We start from the raw sequence: 24,063 nt of genomic DNA on the forward strand, positions 1-24,063 counted from the left end.
GCCAATGACTGTATTTTGCTTTGAGTATTCTGTTTTAATGTGATTCCAGTGTTTTATGTCTTATGAGCTATATGGTACTAAAGCGATTAAAGCTATGGTGCATAGTTTCTGTCACCCCCATGAGGAATTAATGAGGAAGTAATGACAACAAAACTGTTGGCGCGTCCACAAGATACAAGTCTTACGTGATTGCGCACCCCCCTCACCCCTCCCCCTATGCAGCTGCTAGTAGCCAAGGAGGACACGGAGGATTAAAAAAACATGATGGACTCTTCAGAAGAGGTAATTATCTTCACTTGAGTTTCTGCGAAGGAAAGTCACCGGAAAACACAATCTTTTGAACATAGCCATACTGAGAAATACAGAGTGTGTGGAGCTGATAGTCTTAATTAGTTTTGTAGCAACTCATTTGGCAATGACTCGAATGTAACGGACGCTCAATAATATCAAAAAGTTACTCACTAAAGCTTTAAAGCAAAATCCCAATCTGTTTCCAGCTACTATTCACTGACATTTGGCAGCTCTCACAAGTACATTTTGACACTAATGTGATGTGTGCCAGCATGTGATTTAGTGATTTTTTTGGGGGGGGAAGTAAAAAGGAGGACAGCATTCCCCAGAGAGATCTCCATTCGGTTGGCTGGCGGGCTGTCCTGTTACTGGCAGTCAAATAAGGATACATGCTCTTTGCTTTTCCATGTCACATTCTCTGCTTTTTCATTTCTGTGTTCCCGTCAACAAATTTACAGTATGCACACATTGGCACGTACACCAAGAAACACACACACAGTAGTATGGGCATATGCACACACACATACTTCAGGGCTCCAGGGAATGTGAGTTGGTCAAGGAAGACAGCCATGACTTTGCCAAAGGGAGTGAGGACAGTAGAGCAAAGGTGGGGGGTTAAGGGGGTGAGAGCTACAGAGATTAATGATATGAAACTCTCTTTTTCTCCTGAGTGTGTGTGAACATGTATGTGTGTGTGTGTGTGTATGTGTGTGTGTGTGTTTGGCCCCTACAGTGGAGACATTATGCAGAGCAAAGCTCTCTCTGAAGGATGGGCTCGTTTAACGGTGAGAGGCTACTTCCACTGTGACTCGCACTGGGGTGGATGTGATATGTGATTTGGCTGGATCTCTCTCTCACTCACACACACACACACCCACAAACATACTTTGACACAGCAAGCAGTGCCGCAGGTGCATTGTGGGGTGTCACAAAAAGTCAGCTTTTACCAGAACCCCCCATTGAGTGACATATTAACCTGGTACCCTCGCAGACACACATAAACACACACACACACACACACACACACACACACACACACACACACACACACACACACACACACACACACACACACACACACACACACACACTTGTGTCAGTTACCCTCAGCATGTAAACCAAGGCAGGATGCCAGCATGATAAGATTAGTTAAGAGCTTGGCTCAAGATATTGCCTACACACACACACACACACACACACACACACACACACACACACACACTCTCTCTCTCTCTCTCTCTCACGCACGCACACACACACAAAACACACACACACACACACACACAGACATGCATACGCAGGGGGCACAACAAAGCAGGTGTTCTGCATAATCAACACAGAGGGGGCAAAAATGACATGAATTAAAGATTGATTGACATTTAGCATGTGTCAGGTTACTAAGACACTTACATTTTAATTTTTTTCTCCAGATTCGATTCTATAATCGATCATATCTAAATCAGACTTTGGCTTTTTGTTGCTCTCAAAATACATCCACAAAAATAAAAACAGACAAAAAAACTGAACAAGGTGAACATAAACATTTGACTATTACAGATATTGTTGTGGTTTTGGGGTTGTCTTAGTTTGGTAGTCTGTTTTCTGTGTTGTATTTTGCTCAGTTTCCTGTTTTATTTTGAAGTCTCTGGTTTTCTGTCTTGTCTTCTCCAATTTACCTGTCTTGTGTTTCCCTCCTTTTTTGATTGCTCTTCCCAGCCTAATGTGTTTCACCTGTTTCCCAGCCCTTGTGTCACCTGTCTTGTGTTACCTCATTACCCTCTGTATTTAGTCTTTGTGTTCCCCGTGTCCAGCGTCAGATCATTTTGTGTGTGTACCCAACCGTGTTCAGTCCTGTCTTCTCGGCCGTGAGTTTTGGTCAGTAGTTTCTGTTTCTGGTTTTCATTTGTTTTTGTTATTCAGTTTTGCTCTCTTCGTTCTTTTGTTTTTGCCTGTTGGATTTTTGGACTCCTGGGGCCTGTTTCACAAAAGCAGAATATATAAATCCAGGATAACCGATAAAGCGAGGCTTGACCTAGTCTAATCTGTGCATCCTGGCTTGGTGCGTTTCACAAAGGCCAAGCCAGGCTGAGGAGGAGCGACTAGGTCGAGGCAGGCTGAACTAATTCAGATAGATGCGCGTCCACGGCTTTCCTCAAAAGACCGCGAGGTCGATCACAGATTTACTGATGCCAAAATGGAGAATACGCATTGTACGTACTTTATATAGAGTGAGCAGCAGCTTCTTGTGGAAGTATGATGACGTGAAACACATTATTTGAATAAAAATAAAATAACACGGCCGCTGTAACGAAACAGTGAGAGAAAGTGTAGCAGACGATCACGGACCGACTGAATGCGTAATTGTAGCCTAAATATATACATTAACTGACCACTGCTCTGAATGGAAACCGTCATAATCATACCATTCAATGATGAGGCTACTAATCATTTGCACAAATTAACAATTGTACTCTTTGCCTTAAAAGTAAGCAGAAGATAACTCAGGAAATTTACCATGAAGATCCATTTTCTATAACGCTAGAATATGAAGCGTAAATATCTCTTTCACTCTCTTCCTCCCTCTCTCTCATTGGCTAAAATATTAATTTCCTAAGTCATATTAACTTCCACTACTCGCTTTTAATGCAAAGTGTACAGGTGTTCGTTTTTGCAAATGACAAGTGACACATTGAATGGTTTCATTTAAGAGCAGTAGTTCATAAATGTATATTTTTAGACTATCATTTAGTCGGTCCGCTATTATCTGTCGCGCTTTTTCTCGCGTTTTTTTATTTTTTATAGAGGACGAGTTTCCTTCTCTACATATTATATGCCTTGCTCCCTGGTATATATGGACATAGAAAATTAAGACACTGAAGAAATTGCACTGTAAAATCTAGAAACTATAAAGATAATAAAGTGATAAATTCCATGCACACTATAAACATGAATGGAACAGAGTATATTCATCAGTTATTTCCCCCCAGGCAAACTATAAGGTCGAAAACCATTAAGGTGCCCTCTCCCTGTTGTTACATGAATGTACAGTAGCCTACATCACTAGATAGTTACTGGTCCAGTGAACTAAGTCTATAATTTGGGAGGATTGTACAGTTAGGATATGTTCTTAAAATTGTACAATCCTCCCAAATTATAGTCCCAGTTTACTGGACAACACAAATTGTGTGCTAAGAATGCCAAATACAATGCACATGGAAGCAGAACAAACATGATCCTTATTGTTAAAGAAAAAAAAAAGAAATTATAAACTAAAATAATTTAAGGTGCATTGGGGAACTATAGAAATGTACAGCATTGTATGTATTTCCCTTAGTAACAGACTTCATTTAAAACTCATTTGAAATTGTATCAGCCTTTTCTAATTATCTCAACAACTGCCATAATATATTCATCAAACTTCTTACAACAATATGAACAGCAGTCTTCATACAGCAATATAACCGTAACAATGACAAATTTATAATTATAAAAAAAAAAATAATGGTCACAACTTTAAATAACAGTACTCAAATGAACAGCAATATGCACCTGTTGTATTTTAATTCAGGCTGATAAGAAAAGGGTAAAACCACTGCTGGATGAACAGAAAAGGTTCCAGGATTAAATAAATCCTGGCTGTTAGCCTGGTCAGGACCAGGCTAGCTGCACAGAATAAATCTCCATGGTGATTTATGTGCCTCTGCTTTCGTGAAACCGAGTCAAGGCTAAATTCATCCAGGATAACCAGGAAATCCCGGCTTAATCCCTTATCTTGGTTTTGTGAAACAGGCCCCTGGTTTAAATAAATCTTCCACCTCACATGTTCTCTTGCCTGCCTGCTTGCTCTCTGCATTTTGGGTCCGCCATTCCCTACTCATCCCTGCTAAACCCTAACAGATATAAGTATGTATATATAAAATATATATACATATACACATGCATGCATATACATACCTACATTTACAAATGTAAGCAGCTCTATAAGTATTGTAAACATTTATACAATAGGGCAAATGGTGCTGGAAGAAATTTGGAATTATTAATATATCGGTTCTGACTGTATTGTTTTGTTTTTCTTTTGTTTTCCTTTTCTTTCATACTGAGATGGAAATGAGATTTCTTCTGAAACTCCAAAATGTTTCTAGAATGTGGGAGTGCATAGCCTCAAGAAGCAGCATTATGCTGCTAAGGTCACCAATTGAACTCCCTGAAACAGCTGGGAACCTTGGTGGGTTAGGGTGGTGGGAGACACATCAGCGAATGAGGCACTTACTGTGACCTCAGCACTGATTTCTCTGGGTAGCTCCCATGTGATTCATGTAGCTGCATGAGTGGGAAGCATTGGTAACTGAAGTAAAGTATCTCTGCAAACATTTCCACTGTAAATGAAGGCAGTGAGAGGAAATCTAAAACAAGGCATTGCTGAATGCAGGCAGGTAATATAAAATCATTTTGTCTTGTTTTTGTTCTAAGGTTTAATGGACTGTTTTAGAAAGCCGATGGTTAGGGGAAATAAAATGAATTGGTTATGCCAAAAGTGAAGCTGAGCATCCTTACATCAAAATAATAAGTTGTTGTTGGATCTATCGTACAGTACTCTAGGGCTGCTCATTGTGAGAATATTTACACTGTACAATATAAATCAGTCCCAGTTGGCTTGGCCTATAAAAGATGAATTATATCATCTGATTGAATCCAAATAATTCTGCAAGATTTCAAGTTTACAAAATAAGAATCACAAAGACATGATGTCACATTTCTTTTCTTTTTTTAAGTATTTTTTTAGGGCATTTTCTGCCTTTATTTTTAACAGGACAGCTGAAGACATGAAAGGGGAGAGAGAGGGGGAATGACATGCAGCAAAGGAGCGTAGGTCGGAGTCAAACCCTGGCCCGCTGTGTCGAGGAGTAAACCTCGGTCAACTGAGCTATCTGGACACCTTGATGTGAAATTTCTGATGGATTTTAAATAACACAAGTAATACTAATTTTTCATGGATTTATAACATCATTATAACATTAAAGGACATTCGTTTTTGAAATAGGTGTCAGAGCCCTCACTACACATCTTCTTGGAATAACCTGTAACTTAAAAAGGCGTAACTATATTTACTCAGACTAGGGCTTGGCAATATTGGCATTGATTTATTTGGTCAAAAATATTGTGATATTTGATTTTTTCCATATCGCCCCACTCTACCTCAGAACAAAGCATAAAGTCATGTATAAAACAGTCTGTAGAGAAGAAACGGCTCACTTTCCTGACATGGGAGACAGATCATTGATTTGGCACATGAAATAAGGTAAGTTATCTCCAAAACCAATGCCTCTACCACCATTGATGTTTTTTGACCAGCAGGGAGGACATTCCCACAAGTTTTTACTGGATACTCCCTGTTTGTGTTTACTTCTGGCTGAAATCTGAACACAATGGGAGATTTTCTGGGTGAATGTATGCAGGAGTGGAATGCTTCAGTTTAGCCACAGTGAGCATTGATTATACATATACTACTCAAGCATAATTAGTGCAAAATCCCACTAAGAGAAATTGTGGGCTACAAATTCATATTATAGAAGAAAGAAGGTGACATACATAAGCAGCTACATCCAAACATGGTATCCAACTCCACATCACATTTTAATATCAAGTGTAAAGGGGTCTAAATCTTAATTTCGGCCCTCCGTAGTAGAGTACATCAAACAGCATCAAATTGCAATCACATTCTATCAGCAATTGTGGGCAGCAGATGGAAAGAGAATAGTGTGTGACATTTAAAAAAGGCACCTCTGACTAAAATCCAAAGACAGATACGAAAGCACTGAGGGGAAAAAAATACACACAGCACATACTGTAATCTTTTACGTGTGAGTTAAGAGAGACAAATTGGCATTTGGAAAATATCACAAGGGATCATGTTGATCCTGATGTGGCTGAATAAACGCACTCATAGTAAGGTTTAAAGAAGGACATAGGGCAGGCAGAGGAGAAGGAAAGCAAGGGAGGAGAGGAGGAAGCTTGAGAAATCCAGTCAGGTGACAAGTCACACATGGAAACACAAAAAGGAAGATGAGGGGGAAAAAGCATGAGCGAAGGTACGGTGGTTGGATTGAGGTGACGAGAGGTAGAGACAGAAAGAAAGCCTTCCAGCAGATGAAATCCATCTCCATAAAAATCCAATCCTCTTACTCTGCAATATGCTCCAAATGGACGGATTGACACAAGGGGTCGCAACCCTGACCGTAACCCTGGCAACCATTCCACTTCCTACCCCAACCCTCACAGTCCTCTCTTCATATCTTCTTTGGCTCTCATTTCATGTCCTTCACTTATCTTTCCTCTTTCCACCACTCTTTCTTCCACTCTTACACATTTATATAAAACCTTCACACTGCAATTCACTTTGACATGTGCTGATTGTATTGCGGGTATTAAAACGTGCACAGGGCATCACCTTTGGTCCTTGTTAAATGATCGGGGTTTGCCTCATGCAAGGGAAAGATAGAAGGAACCATATTAACTAGAGCAGCAACTGGGTGCTGGACAAAAAAGCAACACAAAGGGCTTCAAGCAAGAACATTTGTATTCTTGTCTCAAATGTCTTGCTTTTTTTCTGATATTGCTCGTACGAGTGTTCCAACTCAGATTCACAAAACTCTTTTAAATGAACAAGCTTGTTGTATATTGCTCGTTTCAGCCTAATGAGTGCCACGTGTATTTGCAACCCGTTCTCACTCCCAACTCGACAAATACTGATGCTTGGTCAGTGGCTCTCAGCGTCAGATACCAACGCAAAAGGCACCCTTTAGCATCTGTATGGGATGCACCAGGCAGAGCAGCGGCTTGACCGCGACGCTGTAAGATGAATAGCAATAACGAGAGCAAGTAGGCTGAAAGACCGAAAATCTGCATGAGGAGGCAGTTTGGGGTGGTGGATGCGTTAAACAACACAGGAATTTCACCCAGGACACAGGGCTAGTTCACTGTTGTTGTAGCGCGTGTCACTTAAGCCCTATTCGCACGGGATTAGTATCATCTGGAGACCTCGTGTAATTTAGAAATTACACAGCATCGTCAACTCAGGGCCGGAGGTCTCTGGTCGGGCAGTGGTCCAAACTACGTTGGCCATGAAAGGCGGCATCCGCAGCCCCCCACGATCCAATATCCGTATTTTCGAGAGGGATAAAAAGGCGCATAGGAAACAAAAACCTTGAGAAATGATAAAGGACCCCGCCAAATCACAGACATGTTGATTCACACGGGACTAATATTACCACAGGAGCTCTGTGTTCAGCAAAATATGGTAGGTCATTTGCGGTGGAATTTTTACTTCACAAATTACAGACATGGACGGTTCGCAAGGGATTAAGATCACAGCCAACCTCCGTAATTATTACAAATGACTAGAGGTCACCAGGTAGTACTAATCCTGTGCAAATAGGGCTTTAAACGTACATTTTGTAACCCCACCCATGATCTTTTCCTAACCCTAACGGTGCTGTTCTTGTCCCACGTGTCACTTAAACATAATTTTTTTTTAACCCAACCCAGGACCTTTCCCAAACTAAGTGGTTTTAGCCTTCATGACCAAATGACGCCAAATCGGTCCCAACCCAGAACTTTAAAGACCCCTGCGTCTGAAAGGAGACTTCATACGTCAGTAACTAACGCCAAAGGCACCTGACCAAGCATCAGTCTTTGATGTGCTAGGAGTTATACTGTGTTTGTATATGGGGGATTTGTGAGATTTGGTCATTAGCATCAGGCAAATTACTTAGTTAGTTTGTTTCATGTTTCATTCACAAAAATGTTACCAAAGAAAGAATTTCACAACGCAGAGCTTCAAGTCCTGCTGTCAGAAATCAGCATACAAAAACATTACTAATTTAACAGTGTCATTCATATTAGAGGACCTAAAACAATTAGATAATATGAATAGTACAGCTGCCAACAATGTGTCATCAGAGCAGCACTGTGACAGACTTAATGAGGGTCATAAAGTTGAAGGCTAAAAATTTCTTTCTACAGGAAAGCCACCCATAACTAATATTAGAGGCAGTGAAGAGGACATGACAGGAAGATATTAGATGAGAGAATATTATAGCCTCAATAGGTGATGTTATACTGTCAGGTGTTATAACAAAGGATGATCTGGGCAGGGACCTGCAAAAAGAGCCTGAGGCACCTGCTGGAGCAAGAGAATTTTCTTAACAACTACTGAACTGTAGAAGTTTCTGCACTTAAATATGTCAATAAACATGATAAAACTTAAAATGACCTCCAGTAAATTGGCAAGCATGGTGATGATGATAATATAATGATGATAATGATATGGTGAACAACATAAATTTTGCATTAAGTCTGTTTTTGTTTCTGATTTTATTTTTTGGCACCATATTTGATCTCATTCAGATCAAGGCAATAAACGTTGTATAGTGTAAGACTGAGCGTTTTCTTCCTGTGGAGAAAACATATCTGTACAGACTTATAAGACAGGTGAACCACTTGTGAATTAATTTAATCTGTACCAAGAAAATTGGTGTATGCCATACATTATCTTAAATCACTCGTATGTGCCATATCAGAGCAAATCTGTTTGTACGAGTGGTTCATGCATGAGGTTTAAAGAAACCCAGCTTTCACACGTGTGCATTTTGAGCTTCAGAAGCTCATGTATACAGTAGGCTACAGCACAGCTTCCATTCAGAGACCACAGCCATCTAAGGCCACATTGTGTAAGGAGGATACAACTTGAAGTCTTAATCAATGAAAAAGTAACATAGTGTCCTTTCTGCCATTTCTTCTTATTTTAACAGGTTTTGAAATAACCACAAGCACTCCTGCAACCTTCAGTCTATTGCTAGGATTTAAACATACAGACCTACATGATACAGCAGCCATTAGGTGCAATGATTTCTCTGAATGGCCAGATAATGGTCACCCTATAGGGGGCAAATACCATTCCATCATGACAATGTCCGCAATGCTGCAAACCTGACCGTGAAGTCATAAACCTGGATGAAGCCAGACTCCTTCCATGACTAGCACGTGTGACCATGAATGAACCTTTTCAGGAAGTATATCGATCAGTTTCAGCATGAGACTCTCGATGGACCACTACAACATGCAAGGTAAGGGTCACTTGACCTACAAAAACTTCCATAGTTGTCATTGGCCTAGTTTCCGTACCCTTGCTAACCTATATACTTGTTTTGCAGAAGGTTAAATGGTAGAGCGGATAAGCTCTCATATTATAAAGAATTGTGCATTTTATGAGAAAAGCATGAAATTTCTTAAATAGTTTGTGCATACCATAAAGATTATTTTCAGATGTGGAGGGAAGTCAGATTTGACCTCTGAGGGCCATTAGAGGTCAAATCTAAGATGGCTGCCAGTCCCCCTGGTCTAATGTTCAAAAGCGTTTCATTTTGGAACAAAACAGTGTAGAAAAACATGTAAGGTGTCATACAATTGTGTAGGCTGATGGCAGAGGTGTCTTTGACTTGGTGGAAGAGCAACCCACATCTCCTGTTGTGAACAGTCCATAATGCAACTTCGGTGGGCACACTACATCTTCCACCCTAAAAGGCTGGCAGACACCATTGACAATGTCTGATGTAATTTGCAACAGCCTTTCATAGAAAACAAAGACAACTAGCCCTCTACCTCCGTGTAACTGCATGGATCTTGAGGGACAGATAGAATGGGAGTTTCTCGGCTGCTGTTGATGAACTCCTAAGTAAGGTCAGTGAAGGATGGAGGAGGAAGGCAAGGTAGTGGTGTTTTTAGCGGTTGTTGCCATAATTTTAAGCCGAGAAAGTTTGTCTGTCAGTCAGGTAGAGAGGACGGTGAGGAAGTTGTGTTTTTAGCGGTTGTTGCCATAATTTTAAGCCAAGAAGTGTGTCTGCCGGTTGGGTAGATAGGATGGGGAGGTAGTGGTGTTTTTAACAGCTGTTGCCATTATTTTAAGCCGAGAAAGTGTGTCTATCAGTCAGGTAGAGAGGAAGGTGAGGAAGTGGTGTTTTTAGCGGTTGTTGCCATAATTTTAAGCCGAGAAAGTGTGTCTGTGAGTCAAGGAGGGAGGACACCGAGGTAGTGGTGTTTTTAGTGGCGGTTACTGTAATTTTAAGATGAGAAAGGATGTCTGTCATATGGGGATGGAGGATGGCAAGGTAGTGGTGTATTTAGGGGTATTTGCCGTAATTTCAAGCCGAAAAAGTGTGGCTGTCAGTCAGGTAGAGAGGATGGTGAGGTCATGATGTTTTGGCGGTTGCTGCAGTAATTTTAAGCCGAGAAAGTGTGGTTGTCAGTCGGGTACAGAGCACAGGCTTTTATGACTGTCCACATAACCAGCATCTAACGTTAGCTATTCCGCTGCGCTGTGGAGTAATATCCGGCTATGTAATCTAGCAACATTGATGCTGTGTTCTCAACTGGGCAATCTCCGTGAACTTCGAGTCTGGGGAGGAGGCGCCGGGAGAGACACTCTTTTCAGTATTTAGAATTTGGACTGCAGTACCTATTTTAAACGCTAGCTGTCAGTATTACATATTGGACCTTTAATATAGTAAAATAGACTAGCACCACTGGTCGATGCCCTTAATTGTTTTGTTTTATCTCCATATTGTTAAACTGGAGGTGAGGTTTGACTATATGGCATAGGTCCAATCCAATAAAGGTAAAATAAACGTATAAGCGTGAATGGAAATAAAAAATAAGAAATGTCATGCTTTTCTAATGAAATGCACAATTGTTATGCTTATCCACTCTACTAAAACAGTGAGAAAAAATTGTATAACCCTGAAGTGGAGCAACTATTTTCACATTTTCCCAACATTTTAAAAAATCTCAGAAAAACCTGCTTTGTGTAGTTTAAGTAGTCTAAATGTAAAGGGTCCATTCATCTAATAATTGTTGGGTGCTTCCCTGGTTTAATCTGCAGCTCCACCACACATACCATACTGTACTGTACATCCCCATTAGCTATACAACCACAATTCTGAGTGGGTGAAGGCATAGAGGCCATCACCTTTGGCTCTGGTTATGGGATTTAGGGTGCAGGAGAGATTCAGAGATACAGAGAGCACCGGCAGAGAAAGATGGAGTGAAGAAGATTCTGTGAGGGAGATCTGGAGTAAATGAACAGAAGCTGAGGAAGGAACAGGATGAAGGCATGCACAATATACAAATTTTAATTTATGTTGTATAGCCATTTAGTGGTGGCCTCTGCCCTGTAGTCATGTTAGACAGAAAAACCAAGAGAACAACACTGCCTTTCCCCCTCTTCCTCTGAATCGTTTTCTCTCCTTCTATTGCTCGAATAACATTGATTCAATGTCAATGTTGGCACATTGTCTTATGTTGCAAAGTGCATTCACTATATTGAAATTGAGCTATTAAACATCTAAACATGAGCTTTTTAAGTAAGAAGGAATTTCCATAATAAAAAAAAGAACACCTTATACTTTAATAAAGTATAATGCTAAGACTGCAAGTTCTATGAAACAGTCAGAGCTAAAATCAAATATCTATCTACTAAACTCACACTTATTCCTACTGTGCACTGCCACTGTGAATCCTGAAAATCCCATAATAATGTTCTACAAAGCTAAGAAAGTAGAACAATTCTGGAAAGTAAATTATTTACAGTATTTCTTCCTACAGTATATACCTTACCTACTGACTTCAAGACTTCAAGTAAACATCTGTTATGAAATGTTTTTATCATTGTCATATTATACTGTAATGCAGAGGACATGAGCAGCTTTGCCAACAATACTTTAAGGAGTTTAATTTCACTGTGTGCAGATTTTACAGAAATATCCGTATCCAATTGAAATGTTGAATAACTATTGAATATTGTACAATTTATTTAACTGTTCATAAGGGACAACAAACAACAGATTAATACAATTAATACTTATTCTTTAAATGAGCCACAGTATTGTATTTTTGTATGTGTATTTGTATTATCACACTTTTGTATTTGTATTTTTTTTTTTATTTATTATACATTTACCATTTTATACATATATATATATATATATATATATATATATATATATATATATATATATATATATATATATATATATATATCATTTTGCTCATAGTTGTGTTTCTCTTAACTTTTCTAATTCTTTCTAATTACATCTGCCAAGGAGGTTATGTTTTTGGTTTGGTTTGTCTGACAGCAGGATTATGGAAAAACTGCTGCCCCAATTTTCATGACGATTGGTGCAAGGATGTAGCATGGACAAATGAGAGCGAGAGAGAGAGAGAGAGAGAGAGAGAGAGAGAGAGAGTAAAAGGCTATATAGTACGTGACAATTACGTGCCTGGTGTGTTTTCGCTGTAAGTGCCCTTTAACAATTGTTTCTACCTTGTTGTGTTTAACCTGTTAAGATATCATCAATAAAACTCAACATTTCCTGCACAGATGGCTCATGCCTAACCCATGACAGACCTGCCAACCAATCACGAGAGATTTTTCTTGTTTAAAAGTAGTGGTTTCATCCAATACTGAATGAGGAAATTCAAACCAGGCCAGAAATTCTCTGGACATGCGCGGTGTCACTACTGTTCATATGCTAATTAGAGCCATTCGCACCTCCGCGGGACCTCTCCACATACGTCATGGTTCGTTTCCGTCAATATGTGTCACAGACAAACGTGAAGTTCACAGCCTGTTAATTGTCGTTAACTGCTGAAAATTAGGAGGATTTTCAGGCGTTTACAGGGACAAAAAACCCACTTTTCGTGCAGTGTCATATTCAAAGTTATACAGTGGCTCAAAGAGCACCATCCCCTTCTTACAGGCTTTTAACATATAACACCTGCAGGAATTCTTGAGTTTATCTGCTGTATCTGATCAGTTACGGCACAACTCTGTTGTTGTACTGATGAATAGGTGCTGTATAAATATACATTATCACCATGTGAATCACTATAGTATTCTACTGCCCAGCCTCAGTATTATTTACCAAGCCTTTATTTGGGCTGGCCATGCTATTATTTGACCCTGGGTCATTATTTGATTTCAAGCTTTTATCTAATATATATTACGAAGATAAGAATAAGTTTCAACATTTTTTTTGTTTTTCTGAGTGTGTGTGTGGCTATCTATTGAGCTTTTTACGCATGTGGATGGCTAGAACTATGTTTCTTTTCCTGTTGCTTTTGGCTTTCAGAGAAAGAGACTGATACAATGACAGCAAAGCATGCAGAATGGCTGACATTGCCACCTCTGTACACGGAGAGGTAAATAGGTTTGAGACACTCTCAAATCTCCAACTACAACCAGTTTAAAGATAAAAGTCCCTCCCATTATTTCTATTTTGGTGTTTGTTTTTCTTGTGGGTTGCAAAAAAATATTAGTCAAGTCAGTCAGCTAGGCAGCCTAACAGCTATTCCCCGGCTGCACTGTGCAGAATGTGTGGCGGGAATGCAGATTTGCTTTTTTCTTCTTCTTCTTTTTCCTGACATGCTTTGTACTGTTCTATTTTAGCCTCTTCAAACACTGGGAGACTTCTCCCCGAAGAAATAAACCAACCAGGCGAGTCTCCCCTGGCACTGGGAATTATGCAGCAAGTTACTGGAGCGATGTTTCTACTATTCTCTGCAGTACGTATTACACAGACACTCACTCACATTGGGACAATCATATGCTCAGGAAAAATAATTCACACACACACACACACACACACACACAGACACATGCTCAATGTGAGGCACACATAAGCACAAATTGTAGCATGGCTCATTTAAAACAGGCAGGAAAACAAGAGCTATGTGGTTTGTTGTTGTTAGTGGGGGGTAAACGGACTGGATAACATGTTAAACGGACAGAGTTACGGACAGCATCACAAACTGGGTTGGTAAACGTGAACATGCTGTGCATGTTGCTTACATCACCATGCAAGATACAAGCAGATTTTTTAATATTGAATCCTCTTCCTCTCCTCCTTTCTCCCCTGCCACTTCATTTGCAATCCAGCACGTAGCGGGGGTAAGATTGAAGAGAAGCAGAAAAAAATGAGAAAGGTCCAGAGAATCACCTGGACATTTCTTGTACAGCCATCAAGTGGATGTTGGAATGATATGGGATGTTGACTTCACAGCATTGCTCAACTAGACACTTTTTAAATTCATTTTTGCAGTCAATTGTGCTACAAGATACTGGAGCATATCGTAATTCATGGGCAAAGAGAGGAAATGACGCCATACACCCGACCCTAACTGTGAAACACTATAATTGCATTTCAGCTTTGCATCAAAGAGTTAATAAATGCAGGATAAAAGCAGGAAAGTACGACAAACTGGCGTCCACAGTTGAAAAATGACCACAGGGTCTTGTCTTAAAGACTACAGCGGGCCACAATAACTCACTGGAATAGGTTCAAGTGCACATCAATCACTCCCCCATCCAATCCAAGAAGCACAGATGGCGGGGCATGCCATCAGCATAGTTGTGATTGGGTTAGAAGGGGCACAGCACGGAGTCTGTTGGTGCATTATCGGCTTCAATCACAATAATGCACCATGCTCTCACAACGACCTCTGGGGTGTGTGTGTCGCCCATATATCATCACTATCCATTTTGCTGGACCCACTGACCAACACACTCGAACACTCACTATCTCACCACTTATCCTGGCACTGAAGGCGCAAACAAACAGGCAGACAACATAGCACAACATGCATGAAATAGCTCATACAGACTATTTCAGAGCATGAAAGCACCCCAAACTAGTCTATCATAGAGCGTGTGAAAGAGGAAACAGGATTAGAGCAGTGGTTGGCTGGGGTAGAGACCTGCGGCATAGACGCAACGCTCCATCACCGTCTACAAGCACTAACAGAGACAGAGAAACAGCGAGAGGCTGAGATGAAAAGGATTCTCTCCTCTTTTATTTCTGTCCCTCCTACTGCTCTTTATCTAACCCTTGACTTAGATGGATCCTCTTATGGCGTGACGTGAACCTGGGGCAGCAGAGAGACATAGACAGACTAGTCTCGCTTTGCCAGACCCTCCTCCAAAGCGCGCTGAAGGAGAGTCTGGCTACTCCACAAAGCATCCGGTGATGGGAGGAAAACATGCTCTGGTTTAATGGCATTTCTTTAAACCAATCAGAATCGTCATGGGCGGTGCTAAACTCCGCACAGAGCCACTGCAAAATAGTTGTGCAAGAGAAAACTCAGATTGGACAGATAGTCTAGCTTGCTGTCTCAATTTACCATACAAAAACATGCATCCGGAGCAATCCCAAGTGGAACGTGAAGGATATAGACTATAGACAGACAGAGAGTGATATAAGGGGGGAAGGCAGCTATACAGCAGAGGCACAGTGTGGACATCAAAGTAGCTACAGACAGACTGTTTGGCAGAGGGTTCAATGCTTTCATGTTCTGACTGGTCAGCTGGCAGACAGATTGGGCCAGTGAGCAGTCCACATTGAAGTGACTGTGTTGTTAGGTTGTGTTTATCTGACTCAAGATACATCCTTAGAGAACATCCTGTTGGCAACTTGTTTGTGGTGTGAGCTCTTGGCCTGGTTGACCTATTAGGGGGCCCAGAGGGCACCACATTTTGCCCATTGTGTAGCAGACAATTACATAACAACTTGTTCTTTTTCAAGAGACCTTGAATTAACCAGTATCTCTTTGCTGGAACAATACCTCACACAAGGTCTTCTGTCAGTTTAAGTAAACTCCAGTTGTCTGCATATTTTTTATCTGATTTGCCGTAGCCAACCCACCACCTGACCTCTGTTCCCTTACTTTCTGCCTCGCTACATATGAAGAAAACCACTTCCTGGCATTGGACTTGAAAGTGTGGAAGTGTGGAATTGTCCAATGTGGATGTAATTCCTATTTGCAATTAATTACAACAAACAATTGCCAGGGTGTTTTGTTTATTTATTTTGTAAAGTACTTCCGGGCTTGTCATGTCAGAGGTGAGAAAAACGACGGAGACCTGGGAGCAATTTGCCATCATGTACAATAGATGAGATGAGAGAGATGAAACACAATCTGATTGACCAATTTCAAATTATTATTGATGAGCTGCGATTGCCTCATTTCTAACAGACTACAAGCGTCTACTTATGTTGGTAGGATGTTAGTTCAAATATAATGACCAAAATTCAGAAATATACTAAGTAAAAGTTTAAAAGTATCAAAAATAATACATAGTTTAATCACTGTAACAGAGCAATGAGGTACTAATGGCATTTATGGGTATATTAATATCAAATAGTTATTAAGCTTTACAGTACCTTAGTGTGACACTCTGTGAGACATTTTGGAAAAAAAAATATTGTATGCTTTATATCCATCTGATGGTTGGACTTAATAGTAAGGAATACAAGTTTTATATTCAAAACATTCATTGAACTTAAATATGCATCATCAGAGTTTAAGTCTCCACCGTGACAAAAAAAGAATGTGTCTGCTTCTTACAGTAGAATGAAAGAGGCGCTATGCAGTTTTGGCCATTTCTTTGCTCTTTTCTCGCAATTTGCTCACAGGTTTCTCTATAGAGCTCCCCCTACAGCTTTGGAATAGATATTTGGCAGCTCCTATGTTTATGTGTGTCTGACTCCTCGCTCGGTTAGTCTGCCGTTTCCTCTTTCTCTGTTCCTCCGACAATGCTTTTCTAGCTTTCTGCTTCTTTTTAGCCGGCTCAGCCATGACGCTAGTGTGAAAAACTCCATCGCTACCTTGTTAGCCGGTTCCTGAATGGCCGTATGTATGCAGTGCCGTGAAGTTGAAAGGGTGTTTTTTCCGCTCACAGGCGCTAGGGGGAAGGGAGACGACCGCCATTTAACTCGAAAAAAGTCATATAACCATTCCAATGACTCCAAAGCTGTTCAGTTAAGGTGAATTGAGCTAAAGAAAACTGCATAGTTCCCCTAAATTAATGTATATTTGGACTTCATAGTGAAACACGTGCTAATCAATATTGGGTGAATCGCGTGTGTGTATATCCTATCGTTATTCTCTCCTCAAAAAAGACCCAACATCAGCAGTATAAAAATGAATGAATGAAAATATGCCTGTTTGGAAAGGGCCGATTGCTTGGCCTGTGGTATTGCTGCTTGTAAAATTCTTCAAAACCAAATTGTACCCCAAAATGACTTACAGAAGGACCCCAAACCACAATGCAACTCCACTGTACAGCCGACAGCGTAGGCTACGTCTACATCAGAGGAAGACATTGTACTACTATATTTACCTACCAGAGAACGCTGCAGATTCAGAATGTAATCACAAAAATTGTTTTTAACAAAATTCAAGACATACAACTCACAACATAATTTGTTCAAACGCCACCACCCTAGCCATCTCACAAGCCCACTCCTGGATTGACGGCACACCTTCTTTCCTCCATCCTCTTAAAATGGACCATAGGGCATGAAGTAAATGGCTGTCCTCTGTCTTACATTTCCAACAATTTGGTGTGTCTTTCAGACCAATTCCAAACAATCTGGAGGGAGACCAATAGAAGCGATGTAATCTTGAACTGAATGTGGCGCACCCTCACATCACGTAACATAGTTTTAATATTCCTACAAATTCTGTCCCACTCCTCATAATTGGCTTTCATTTTAAAGAGTCAATATTTAGTTTTACCTTGTAGGAATGAAATTTCAGAGGGGACATGTTGATATTACATTCTGGAAAATTCCCAATAATAAGTACAGACATTGGCCATAAAAAAACAGCTTGTGATCTATGGCTTGCCACTTTCAAAGCAAACATGGGGGCCAAATTATACTTTAACAGTTTCCAAGTGGGCACATGGGTTGCCATCTGTTTCAGATGCAGCTAACTTATGTGACACCCAGAAGAGCATGTAAGGATCTTTTTGGCTGGAGGGAGAAGCTCAGTAAGCAGTGGGATATCCTGCCCACTGCCCACTATGAGGAACACTAAACCATCAGAACTGCCGCGTAGGCAATAAAGTAGCGCTGTTTTGTAACACTACAGCAGAAACTTGGCAAAACCTACACATTACTGATAAGCATGAACACGCTGTGAAATCATAACGTAATAGGAGGCTCTATGAGTGCTAAGCTAAACATGGGAGATGATGAGAAAGAGAGAGAGAGAGAGAGAGAGAGAGAGAGAGAGAGAGAGAGAGAGAGAGAGAGAGAGAGAGAGAGAGAGTATCAGTTGGTACAATATGGAGATGTACTCATATTCATAACACAGACTCTACAATTATGTGTCTGCAAAAACAGGAAATGGGTTACGGGAGGCTATCTTATTAGTTAATGTAAGGGTTATCTCTACTCTCATAGTTAAAGAGAGGCTTATCTCAGCTTTGATTGGTGATTGGAGGGCAACGGATAGTCCATAAAACGGTTTATGATGGACTGCATATTACAGAGGAAGGATTACCAGGCTATATGGGAGGATCCTCTCTGTGCAGGCCTCCTTGACCTCCATCACAGGGATTCAGCTCACCTACAGTATAAACTGGTGACAGTCATTCAGTCACTGTTTCTCTCTCCCCCTGGTTTGATTGTTGTGTTTAGGTTGTCTTTTAGTTATGTAATATTAATTATTTTTAGTTCTCATGTGTGGCTCTCCTTTGTTCAGCCTTGAGATGGGTTGTGACAAATGGATGAACCTATGCTCTTAATTATTACAACTAATCAATTAACAAGGTAACACTTTTGTAATACAGCCTGTGACTGACACATACATTGTAAAATTGTGGTATGAATTAGTAAATATAAATACTTACTGGTTCTTAGGTACTTAAACGTAGGTAGAGTGGAACAAGGAAGTAACAATTGGTGCTTTTAAAGGAAAGGAGAATGGACTTTTACCAAGGTTATAATAGTTTTGCATTTTTCATAAATTTTTATTTTTATTTCGTTTTGACTTTTTGTTTTCAAATTCAGTTTAGTTTTAATTAGTTTTTAAAGCGGGTTTGCTGGTTTAGTTTATTTTTTATTTTTTTGAAATGCTTAGTTTTAGGTTAGTTTTTATTAGTTTTACTGTAAGTTTTAGTCTTTTTGTAATATGGGTTATTTGTCAGGGGCAAGATTAAAAAAGGTCAGAACAAAGTTTTGTGTAATAAAAACTCAACAAAAACATCATACAATTTTAGAAATATGTATTCACAATGTATTCAATAATAACACTAGTACATAAAAAGTATATAATGAGCACAAATATGTAAACAGTCTACACAGCGCTAATGTGTAAGTGACGCGTGTCATGAAAAAACCTAAATAGCCAATAGACTAAAGAAGACGTACATGAATAAGTTCTTTGGTTTGAGTAAAGTGGATTTTTAAAGGAAAGTTACTCACACAGTTGTGTAGACATCACAGTATCAATACACATATTATCCCATGCTTCCTCCCACTTGTGGTGTTCCTGCTTATTTACTAACTAGCACTGGTGAAAGCACGCCTGTAGTTTTCTCTGTCCTACAGTTGTCTCTGTCAAGCTGCCTGGTTCTGTGACGTTACCGGGGTTAGTTTTGGTTTCGGGGGAGGGGGGGCTTGACGTTCTCCTTTACCTTGTTAAGGTAAGCTAGGTTAGCCTCCTAGTACGCGCTTCTGAAATGTACTTTCAAATTTGTCGGATTTGCCACATATTTTACCACCTTCCACTGCAAGGCACTTGCTTTTATCTGACACAGTCATAATCAATTCCAACTTTTGGTACCATCAGGATGCCAAGCGGACAAATTCTTTTTCCTACTATGGCCATGCCAAGACCCGCCCGTCAATAGCAGCTTGATTGTTGGGGTGAGGCATTGACCTTGAGTGATTAAGTTTAGGATAGCTGATTGGTCAGGGATAGGACCTGTACAAATGGGGTTACATTACGTAAGCATGGACGCCTGGTGTGTGAATGCTATTGAAGGGCGGGTGGCCATAGTAGGAAAAAAAAATAACGCTGCGAAGGGGCATGAACTGTGCTGTGTTCAATTTGACATGGAATGTCAGATGAAAGATATATTTACTCTATGAAAACATTGACAAAGATGAAAACTAAGGCCATTTACTTTATTATTTTATTTTAGTTTTGCAAACTTTTTTTTAAACTGCAGTTTAAGTTAGTTATTGTTTCTTTTTTCGGTTTTATTTTTATTTTTATTTCAGTTAACAACAATGTTTTTTCCCACCTAGTTTTCATTATTTCGTTTGTTTTCTTTAACGATTATAACCTTGACTTATACTCATACGACAATATTACACAGTAAGTCTCGGGTAAGTACCCTGTAAGACGCGGGCTGTATTATAAAATGTTACCTTATAAATTGATTAGTTGTAATTAATAAGATCATTGATTTATCTATTTTTATCACAACCTGTCTTAAGGCTGGACACATAAGTTACAACAAATACAAAACATTTTACATTTTATATTTGTTTATACTGAAAAATTGCACAGCCTGGCTACTTTATTTTACATATATTTTCATCCCTTGTTTTTTATCCTATTTTTTTTTCTTCTAGATAAACCTCAAGAGCATGCCACGCTGCATTCCACTGCACACATTGTTTGAGAATGTGACAAATAATACATTGAATATTTGTATAAGATGCCAAGTAACATATCAGAGGAAATAAATGGTGTTTCATTGCTGTAACCTGCAAGCTTTTGAGTTTCACATATCTTACACATAATTTGCTGCCAGTTTCCACACCTGATATTTATTGTATATTTGATCTGTATTTAAAGGAACCCTTCCACTGCACAGGAAAAATTTGTTAAGCCCATACAGCAGCCAAAATTGTCAAGACCTTGCACGTGCCATGTTTGTTGACAAGTCTGCAAGTGCTATTGTAGCGCAGGCAGAATCCAGATAACAAGAACGCTTATTAATACCAGATGTAACTGCAAAGGCCACAATCAGATGTCATTATCTGAACGTATCCGGATTCAGATTGAATGTTTATATCAGGTGGAAATAAATTTAAAGATGATGGTGCAAACAACATTTTGTCATCCTAAATGTTAGCCTGACATGCCAGACCCACATCAAGATGTTGGGTCTCTGCACGCAATAGCATAGGGCTACAACCAGGCAGAGCAGCAAAGAAGGTAGCGAAGCTAGTTGATAGATTAAACTTTTGCTGTATCCGGTCGGCAAAACTCTGAACACATCTTCCTTTTTTAAGAATGCTATTCTTTTCTCAAAGAAAAGCTTAACTCCGCAAGTCTTCCAGAAGACCCCTGCCTAGACCCCCCTGCTGCAAATTAAATATGCTGCCGCTAGGGTGCGTCTAGATTTCTAGGCTACCTAAATGTAACTTTAGACTGATCAATTTAACCATTTAAACACTGCTTAAACATACCTGGCATCATAAACCTCTTCTGTATAGTACTGTAGCAGCTAGTTGGAGAAAATTATTCAACGTTCTTGAGTGATTTTGGCTGATGCATTTTGGTTGGCTTGGATTTTTCTCTGTGTGAAAGGAAACCAAACCAAGGGCAAAAACATTCCAAGTTTACAAACCAACTACAGGTGTGAAAGTGCCCTTAAATTATCTTTACTTATTTCATACATTACAGTTACATATATTATCTGTTACATATACAGTTAATGCATTTATTTGTGTGGTGGTCTGTTTTTTTTTACATTTAACATACCTTTAAAACTGTATAAAAAACCTCACATTTATTTTGTGAGAGAAACTAATTTATGCGAGTGGAAGTATTTCTAGTACTTATAAGAACATTTTGTCCATGTAGGTGTGTATGATTATGCTTGTGTGAGTGTCTTCTCCTCTAAAGTCTATTTAACAGTCACTTGAGCATCAGGGGAGAGATTAAGGAAATCAGAAGTAGGAAGGAACAGAGCTGGTCAAGTAGAGTAGCATCATCCAGGCCTGTTCCATTTAGATTGATTTACCCCGAGCAAAGGGTCTGCAATTATTGCCTGAGCAATTTCTTCAAGTCAAGAGCACAAAATTAGAGTGGAATCACACTCCTCCTTCTCCTCTTCTTCTCTTCCCCTCCAGCTATAGACTGGCTCAACGGTGAAGTGGATATGCAGGCTGGCACCAAGCAGCAAACTCATAAGAGCATTGACAGTCACAGAGTAAGCTCCACTAGATGAGAAACAACATCTACCCAGGGTATTCTGGGACAGCTAAGACAGAAATGTGCTAAGGCCACGACAGCCATTAAATTACATACAACTGTACAGTGCCTGATCAAAGAGCTCCCATGAGTCCTGGCGTTTCTGGGATAAAAAGGTATTTCATTTTGCTTATTCCTAATGGGGGAGTGTGTTGAAGGCAATCTCACCCACATTATTTTCCAGTGTGCAACATCACCCAGCAAATAACATGATTAATCAAAAATTATTCAATGTATATCAGTAAGATGTTACTCACTTTGGTATTTTGTAACTGTGCACATTTTGTTTATTCCTTAGGCATTGGACATTCAAAGATATCCTAAAATTGATTTAAAAAGTAACTTAACATTTAATCCGTTTGGAGTTCATTCATGATGTGTATCAATGACCCTGGTCCCAGTTTATAGTGTTAGTTATTTTCCTTTCTGCAGAGAAAATGCACTAATTCTGTTTTCTACAAGACAAACAATCTGTGAAAACTCATTATGTTCCCTGGTAAATAATAGCCCCCAAATCACGTCAACTTCACATGCATCGCCTCACACTCCAACCCCCACCCCAGATAGTCAGGGGCTGCGACCTTAGCCTTGAGGGGAAGGGAGTGTCAGTGTCAGTGGGGTAACCACAGGTGAGTGGTTGAGTCTGGTTTTGTGAAAGTGGCATGTTTAAGTTAAAACTGAGTGTTCTGTTGCTCTTTACATGGAGTAGTGTTTAAGCAGTATTGGTTTTTAGAGGCCAGATGAATCACAATGTTTAGTAGGGCGGCAGTATATTTTAATAGTACTGTTTATAGACTTCCAGCAATATCATATCATGGGGATTTCATCTTGTTATTGTTCTTCATAACAAAAATATGTATTTCAGTTTTTTGTTCTATATTTACAGTATGAGCAGTTTTGTCTCTTCTAATGTTACACTAATTACTCTAATGTCATTGCTTTGAACATTAGTTTGATTCTTTACTTGTGATCTTGTGCACAATTGTCATCCAATATAGTTCCTAAATTTGGGGAAAAGTTTTCCTCCCGTTATCATTATTTTATAGTCAGTGAAAATCTATTGAAACTTGTAGTTTTGATTAATTTGTTGATCATGATATCAGTATGAGATAATTTTCTCTCTCTATCTATCTATCTATCTATCTATCTATCTATCTACATATACATACACATACAACCGGTCAAAAGTTTTAGAACACCCAAATGTTTTTTGTTTTTATTGAAATTTTAGCAGTTCAAGTCCAATGAATAGTTTTAAATGATACAAAGGTAAGTGGTGAAATTTTACATAAAGGCCTTTTTCAGGGAACAAGAAATGGGTTAACAACGTAAAGCTGTTCTGCAGCAACGGAGGTTGATCAAGCTTTGAAAGTTGGTGCTACCAATTCCCACAGGTGTTCCAACTTGTCTGGATTACTTACAACCCCCTCTGTTTGTATTAAAGTATTGTTGGAACACACTGTGGTACCATACCCTCATGAGCATTATTTGAACAGTACTGCAGAAAGTAGTGTGTTGCTATAAAAATGGTGGGAAAAAGGCAATTAACAATGGAAGAGAGACAGACCATCATTACACTTAAGAATGTTGGTCTTTCCTACAGAGAAATTGCGAAGAAAGTCAATGTGTTAGTGAGTACAGTATTCTTCACCATCAAAA

The 24,063-nt window shown here is 39.5% G+C and overlaps 1 protein-coding gene and 1 long non-coding RNA gene across 6 annotated transcripts in view; one reads left to right on the forward strand and one right to left on the reverse strand.

Annotated features, from left to right (window-relative positions):
* Positions 1–24,063, reverse strand: part of nlgn1 (neuroligin 1) — a 341,839-nt gene that overhangs the window by 150,867 nt on the left and 166,909 nt on the right. The window lies entirely within an intron of this gene.
* On the forward strand, positions 5,173–9,413 carry LOC114561965 (uncharacterized). The gene is made up of 3 exons (XR_003693415.1): positions 5,173–5,268; positions 5,496–5,593; positions 9,105–9,413. It is a non-coding gene; the product is annotated as an uncharacterized LOC114561965 (long non-coding RNA).

Source organism: Perca flavescens, chromosome 9 (genome assembly GCF_004354835.1).
Source record: "Perca flavescens isolate YP-PL-M2 chromosome 9, PFLA_1.0, whole genome shotgun sequence".
In the NCBI taxonomy this organism is placed as follows: Eukaryota; Metazoa; Chordata; class Actinopteri; order Perciformes; family Percidae; genus Perca; species Perca flavescens.